Below are 8501 nucleotides of genomic sequence, written 5' to 3'. Positions count from 1 at the left end.
TAAATATCTTTTATATGCATCTTTTGATGACGAAAATGTGCGAAACAACTTTTTTTCAATTTTGTCGATTTACCAAAACGTGAAATCTGTTGGACGGCCCCTTTAACACGGGAAGTATATATTACTGCTAATTCTGACATCTTGTGTCGACAATATCATTACGTCGCCGAATGTTCAAACGAGTTAATGGTTGAAATCTGATGCGGCGTGGCGTTGCACTATTAGAAATTGATACACGTTCAGCCTCGTTCTGGAATTCTGCGAGTCATGTGACTTTGCCATCCTATCAATTTTGGCTTATTGTGAAAAGGGTCTATTGTTACTTGTAATTCACAAGGTAAGTTTATTGTCTCGCTAGAATTGATTTATTTAGCATTTTTAGAGCGTTTGATATTTACTTCATGTTTCTGGTATAATCTGGTATAATCATTCAGCTTGTTTCTGCTGCAGTGAAAGAGAAATTCATGATCGGTAATTTCCGTAGAGTACGGGGGGCATGTGGTAATCTTCGTCAAACGCGAAGGGAATTCTGTAACGTCGGTAGTTTACGTTTCGTGAATTTCCGTTAGCTATGTGTATGGTGTACGGATAGGTCCAAAAGTCGTATTCGTATCATACCATCGTATCAGACGGTTTAGCTAGAGCCGTATCAGACGGTTTTTGGGTCATACACCATCTGATACCATCGTATCACACGGTTTTGACTTTTGGACCGATTGTACGCTTAACTGTTTAATGCGAAACCGTATGATACGATTCGTATCAGACGGTTTACACTGAATAAATCTATTTCTAGATCTAATTGGCTGATTGGACATTGAATATTACCCGTCATAAACCGTCTGATACGATTCGTAACATACGGTTTCGAATAATACGGTTTAATGTACGAACCGGTCCAAAAGTCTTAAAAGCGTATCATACGGTTTAAAGCGTATCATACGGTTTATAAACCGTCTGATACGGTTCTAACTAAACTGTTAGCATGGGAACATCGGTAATTTATGTTTGAATATCGTTTAGTCACTAAGAAAATGTATAAACAATTGTGTTTAATCGACGCTATTTCCCTTTCTTGTATAAATGCAGCAATATAATGAAGTTGAACTATATGAAAGTAACAACGATAGGATGTTTGGTATGTTATTCTGCACCAGGATACCCGTCATTCCCGTTATATACCTGAACTTTCACAACAACGCTGTAATGTAAAAATAATGTTAGATAATATCTTTGGTGATGTGGTTATTTTTTCCACAAAAAAGGTGCATTGTCGCATTTTGCAACCTCACGGTTGAGTCGTCTGATTCGTACTGTCCCGGACAACCCCGTATTATGTATCTCATTTCCTAAGAAAAATGCCATGATTTCATCGACACATTCGGATACTTACTCAGGGTTTTAATGCGGTATTAACCTACAGTTTACAATACTGAAGAGTGCCCTGTTTACAACGAGTATGACTAAATGTACACCTGAAGTTTATAGTAAAGTATTAAAGAAGCTCGTGTTACGCGCTCTTCAACATCATACGCAAGGTTTAACGATATAGAATTTATGAATGAACAACCCATGGCTGATTGACATGCGCTCAACCAATAGCAATGCTTGTTCACTCCTGTAAACTATATAACGTGCCTGCAGAGGCCGTACTACAATATTCAGCGAAGTCGATGGTAGTAAAACGCACGCAACGTAACAGCGAAGTTACTTTTGAGGCATTAAGTATAACACTAGCTTAGGAGTTATGATGGATATTTGTTGCTAAAGCAAACGTGGAATAAGTGAACATTGAACTTTTTTCAAACATGGTTGACAGAAACTTTTCTCACACGACGCGGCTGAGGTTGTCGCCGCTCGTGCTCACGGACAGTGTCGGGGTAAATTGGATATTCTCATTGTGCTGCATTATCTTGATACTAAGTGTGTTCGCTCCGTCCCACGTAGAGGCGATGCCCGGTCCGTTCCTGTGTAATTCGCAGATCACGTGCCTCAATGGCGGCACACTCGTAACCCCGGATAACCCATTTGACTTTTGTCGGTGCCATTGCCCCAAGCGATTCGCTGGATTGCACTGCGAGTTCACCCGAAAGGTCCAACGAAATGACAGATTAAAACGATTGGTCAGGATTAAAAATGAAATTGCCGCCATTTTAAACCAGCGTCACTTACGGAGATGACCATAGCCCACGTGATATTAGTTTATTTATTTATTCGGTACGTACAATACACAATCCGATTGTATACATGTATTTGTTTCTGATAACACTTGATGATTTAATTCAAAAGCTAGATCCTGCGTAGAGGTAATTGTCTTATCGGGATTAGGGTTAAGTAAATATGCAAAAACGTCCGTTGATATTGCATCATCGCGGAACATCTGTATCGTTCTATAACAAAATATTCACAGAATTTGATTAACACTACATTTATTATCAAACAACCATGGGTGTTTATCCTTTCTAAAATATACTTTTTCTACTCTTATTTTGTATTTGTTTAAGAGAAAAGAATTGACTGCCTTAAAATGCGCAAGATTAATAAATCACGAAAAGTAAAAGTGAATTAACAAACAATAATTAACTTAAAAAGAAAATTTACCACATCCAACAAAGGGATAAAAATGAAATGTTCGCTTAAACGATAACAAACCATTATGAAACGATGCAATAAAAGCCAGATACGTGCACATGTATAGCATGTACATCACAAACCATGCAAACTAACACCGCTGAGAGACTCAAATGCACGTCAAAAGAGATTGTGCAAAGCTAGAGAATAAACGGCTTAACGTTTGCACGATGATGCAATTGCTAGCTGCCGCGCCCGTCTGTGTAAGGCACTTACTGTCAAACGCTAATCCTCGAAATAGCACGCTGTATATCATGAGTTAGTCACGACGATCATCCGAGTTGGTTCACCTGTAATATATGTTACAAGGAAACCGACATAGTATATAGCATGGTACGACAAAATCAACTTTTCCCTCGTTCATCTTTTTTAATTATATCTTACTTAAAATAATAATTTAATTATTATATAAAACACGCGTGGTGGTAAATAATATTTTTAATTGAATTTAAAATCAAATATCATTTGCAAGCTACTCTTAAGCGACAGCACGCCGCTTCGGATCAAATATTTACACATTTAATTACCCTTTGAGTTTTCTATTTACGTTTTACGAAACTGTTAAATCAGCATTCGTCCCATGCCTTTTAATTAATGGCTCCACTTAAACGCGTCGACAGGTTTTTGCACCGAATGTGGTACACTGTCTAATTATAATAATTGCTCTGATACGTAATCATCGGTAAGTGGCGCATCCACAATGCGGCCTTTATTATTTGTATGCGAGAAACTAACATTAAACATCGGTGACCGAGTGACACACTGTAAAATGTGCGTACTATGATCAAGGCAATAAGGCTTAAATGTAATTTATCTTAAACTGAATGAACGACACATGATCACTGCTTTATATCTATGGAGCAACTCAAAACTGCGCACAAATACGATATGTAGCGCTTTGAAATCTTGTAACGTTATTAATAGATAAGCAGTTGTAAATTGTATTAGTTGTTTTTGTTTCAGTGCAGGTCTATTTCGGAGTGTCATTTACACAAATGTTACAAAACCGTGTATGAAAAGCAGATATGCATGCACGCAATCTGAACTATTTGAAGGTCATTCTGCCGCCATTTATAGTATCTCGTGAAGGAAATATGCTGTTTTTATAACACAGCACAATAACAATTAAGGCCTCAATTATTATTACATTGTCCTTATGACAAATTCCTCTGGTTGTCGCCGATCGGAAAGCACGACCTTTCATATAAACGGACATTTAATGTTATATTTATGTATTTTTGATTTCTTTCGAAATAAGAAATTAATGAACAAGTGACAAATCGGTGGTTAATAGCCGTTGTCGCGTTGTCGATCATTCGTTAACGCGCGAGAAACTGCAATCAAAGAGGCGCAGATATTAACTCCGATTTACATCTCACATCACTCTACATTAATCTTGCGTAACTTAATAAAAGTTCAAATCGTCAAATAATTTAAATTAAATTGCGAAGATTCACTGCTGTTAAGAAAATGTTCAAATGTTATTCAAATACAAAATAAATGAAAACATGAAATTAAAATAGTAAGATAAGAATCGGTTATATAACTGATTGAATATTATTTTTATTTTTTGAAAAAAAATATCGTATATTATTTTAAAAGTATTAACAAAATAGGTCAATGCTTTTCTCTTGTCTATTTCAGTATAAAACGGGTCACCATTTTCGAGTCGTGTTGCGCGAGGGACGGGAAAGAAAACAGGCCAGTCGGATTGACCTATTCAAACTCCACGAAATCATTACAAACTGGTGGTGATGCCAGAAGGCGCCAAACACTATCATAAAAACCACTTCCGCTTCCAACTATATTCTCTGAAATTGCAAACTGTGATGAGGCACGAATACATGAGCGTTGATGAAAAGTATCCATGGACATATTTCCATTAAACCGGTGTCATTTAAGACAAGGAAAAATTAACTCAGCGGGTTTATTCATAACTTAGCCAACCTGTAAACACCCGGATGTTTCCATTCATATCACTTCATTTACGGAAGGTAAGGGACAATCAACCATGAAATACGTGGATTTTTTATAGATGAATTGAAGATAGTGCTTGGAAACCTATTGACGTGGACATTATCAGGATGTCTTCACACAATAGGACGCTGTCCCCAGGGATGAAGACCGATATCGCGCCTTAGAAAGTTTTTAATTGAATACACGAATTATTACAAAGGCCGCATTAATCCTATAGACACGCACATAAAGACGGTGATGGAAGTGTTTTTCAGGCATGAATGTTCGGCGAAAACTCGTCTCTCAAGGATTATCACAGTTCCGGACACTGATATTTACGATACCCTCGCGACTCCTCGCATTTATAGAAACTTCCGAATATCAGAAAAATGCAGATTAATCTAGAATTGTTAAGAAATCCGCGTTTGATTATGTGCAACAACAAGTCTGTTGTCTTTAAATTATGTATTTTGTTTGTTCTACCTTGTCTTTCATATCCTTCGGGAAACTTGTTTTATTTATAGATATTTATTTTATTATTTAAATCGTTCAAATCTGTCATCTTTTTGCTCACGTTTCAAATACTCACTACCGTACAGCAATATCACATTCCAGTTGCATTTTTATGTCCCATCACCTCATCGACGTTTCATGATTTTTATTTTACCGATTTTTTATTTATAGCTTACGCTCTGTTTGACATTAGTGTAGCTCTTTTTGTAGAAGTTGTAGTTATTTTGGTCTGATTTAAGACTCTTATAGTGCCATAAATTTTTCCAGCGTTTGTTCAATATGTTTGAAATAAAAACAGACTTAAACCTAGTTCCATTCGGAACATTTGTTTTAAATCAAGGGCCAAAATGAATATATAGCGACTTATTGTACCTACGTTTGGATTCATATATCAACTCTTAAAATAAAAATGTTTTTTTATAAGAACGGCACATCGTATAACTCAAAACTAAACTTTTTTTTACTTACAATACATTTTGATCGAAAATTTGTTTAAATGGCAAAACGCCGGTTCATGTGATTTATATTTGTCTATTTTGTCGCTTCAAAGACATAGTTTTTACGTTTATTTGTATACTATTTATCATTTTTGACATTTTTCATCTTATTTATGTCATTTGTCTAATTTTCACAGTTTTCTAGTCCAACACTCATATAAACCATTAAACACATTTAGATATTAAATGGTACCGAATGAACGTTTAAAATGATATTCACACTTAAACTCTTTTTATCTGGACATGACAAGAAAGAAGAACGCATTTCCAGCTCAGAGATCACTTTCAGAGCATGACCTTACACTTTACTATTTGGCTCTGGTGACATAGCACTGATGTACCCCATGTTCTCAGGCTACACGCAACCAAATCTACCCCTCCATTCGGACATCTTATGTTCCAAATCTCCTGTTGTCACATCACCCCCACATCGTTTCATTAATTTATTTCTCATACTTTGTGCCATTTACTCTCGCGGACCCCACTCGCTTTTGTCACTCATGTTATTTAAGCCACCATTGTTCGTCTCATAGTTGTGTTACGATGTTTTATTACCTCCCCAGCGGAGATTCGCTTTCAATTTGTTTAAATACAACAGGCTAGAATCAGAACTTTGAAATGTCAATATACATCCATACATCCCCAGCAATTCAAACAGTTAAACATTTTAATGCAGATATTCGGTAGGCACGTATTGTACTGCATTTGACAGATAATAAAAATCTCTATGTGATATATATTCTCTTGAGGGGTATTTTAAATAAAATGTATTTTACATAATTCTCTGGATTACAGTGTAATGAGAGAAACAGAAGTACGTTTGATGACAATGTTTCAAAGTTTAATTTGGAAACATGAGAACATCTTATATTCTTTGTAAAGGACTTCAAAGTCCCGTTGAGAGAAGAAATGATGAAATAAAAAAAGTAAAACTTAACTCTTGTATTGTAGTTTTTATTGTCGAAACGTGTACCAGCTTGAATATGTAGAACATGCATGTCTCGCAAACCCTCACTTGTAGGGAAAGTTCAGACGCAGCATTGTGTTCATATATAAGTCGACAGAACGCTTATATATCGCATCCCGTCGTTTAAATCAGGTTTTATTTCGTGGAAAGAAACAAACAAACAAATATAATCTGGGGAAAAAGTTAATACTCATGGAATTAAACTATTTACTTTCGGTATGTTAAACATTAAGCGTTATAATTTTCGTTTAGCTTATACGACTTTCTTGAACATACATCTACATCAGTCAAAGTAAACTACATAACCATTGACTAACAATAGACTCTTACACCTGGTATTTAAAAAACCTGCTGCAACGGTTATTCTTTTAACCCCAGTTTTGTTTCGATATCAATCATTAAATGTTTTTATGTTGATCTTTCACACAGAACATAGATATAATGATGACTTTTAGTTTTTGGAGTGCGGTGTACCCAGCGTACATATAACAGTTGGAACATTGATAATCCAACGTGCCTTTGTATTGGTTCTTTAAGGAGAATTGTTCATTATTCGAATCGAATAAACCTCCTATGCGTACATGGTCTGGTTTTACGAATTGCATGAGGCAATGCGAACGGGAGATTAAACTAATCCGAAGTACGGAAGCGTTATAATAGCAGCTCTTGCGCTGGCGAAATGTTATTCCATCGATAATCTGATGATTGCTCTGACTTCAAACTTTGTTTCAAGTGAACATTTTATTGCCTATTTGATATGAAAAAAGGTATTGTGTTTTCAAAAATTGGAATTCAACCACGACACATTTTGTTTAACCCATTTACGCCTAGTGGACTCTCCCATTCTTCTAACTTGGATCAATTTATTTCCAAAATTAGGGATGTCTAGTATATTTATTTCTATATTTAGAATATTTGTTACAGAAATTCCTTCAAGCAAACAGCGCAGACCCTGATGAGACGCCGCATCATGCGGCGTCTCATCTGGGTCTGCGCTGTTTGCCAAGGTCTTTTTTCTAGACGCTCTAGGCATAAATGGGTGAACCATTGATACAGCAACTAGCATTTAGTTTATATCTATTTATTTTATATCGATTGCATTTAAAACACGTTTCTTCATATTTGAAACGCTCTCGAGTCCGTTTCCTGGGACTAGACCCAGTACTTGGTGTCTATTGAGGAGATTTAACACTTCCACAGTGGGGATCGAGCCCGTTACCTCCCGGTCGCTAGGCGGGCATCATATCCACTACGCCACCGCGACCTCATTAAGAATTCTCACACCGTGAACGTAGTTTGTAAACGCACGGTCAGTGTTGGCAACCACTTCCGATTCGTGGGGTCACACCTTGGGTTCAGGCGTCATCAAATAAAGGATCAACTTGACGTGTTGTGATCAATGATAGGCGGGCACTGTTTTCGTGAAAAGCAGTTAAACTAAACTTTATGTGCTCTTTATAGACATCCCTTTGGTTCTCGATGACAAAATGTACATGAACCAGAAGCAAAAGTCAATACGGACAAGATATATCACGAGTTACTGCATTATTATTTAGTCAGCGAAAACAAATCGATACATATAAATATTTCTTTTCGCGAACAAAATAATAGTCGTATATATATCAGCAGTAGACGCCTAAGATTCTTATCATCCAGCGTCAACTGGTCGCCTATACCAGGCTGCCTTATATGTCGCTATTCGTTATTTCTGTACGGGCCTAACATAAGTCGCTGGATGAATTTCCTTGAATGCAATCGAAGCAGAAATAAACCGTTAATGGTTATCTTAACGGTTATTTGTGTGTTCTTGGATGAAGTACGAAGCTTGTGTTAACGTTTTAATCCAGTTCAGGCTGGATTGCCAATTTGAGCTGGTAATGAGTGTATCACCAAACCGTAAGCAGTTGTCATCTTTACTTTGTGATAAGTGTTGTATG

General features: G+C 36.5%; 2 long non-coding RNA genes across 2 annotated transcripts; one reads left to right on the top strand and one right to left on the bottom strand.

Moving 5' to 3' along the window:
- Positions 1 to 1665: 1665 nt before the first annotated feature.
- LOC127843807 (uncharacterized) lies at positions 1666 to 6534 on the top strand. The gene is made up of 2 exons (XR_008032357.1): positions 1666 to 2217; positions 4276 to 6534. It is a non-coding gene; the product is annotated as an uncharacterized LOC127843807 (long non-coding RNA).
- LOC127843808 (uncharacterized) lies at positions 1813 to 3487 on the bottom strand. Its single transcript, XR_008032358.1, has 3 exons — positions 3159 to 3487; positions 2848 to 2921; positions 1813 to 2390 (listed from the first exon to the last, which is right to left on the bottom strand). It is a non-coding gene; the product is annotated as an uncharacterized LOC127843808 (long non-coding RNA).
- Positions 6535 to 8501: the final 1967 nt, after the last annotated feature.

This window comes from Dreissena polymorpha, chromosome 9 (assembly GCF_020536995.1).
Source record: "Dreissena polymorpha isolate Duluth1 chromosome 9, UMN_Dpol_1.0, whole genome shotgun sequence".
Taxonomy (NCBI): Eukaryota; Metazoa; Mollusca; class Bivalvia; order Myida; family Dreissenidae; genus Dreissena; species Dreissena polymorpha.
The sequence above is the reverse complement of the archived record's forward strand: the minus strand, read 5'-3'. Positions and strand labels throughout refer to the sequence as shown.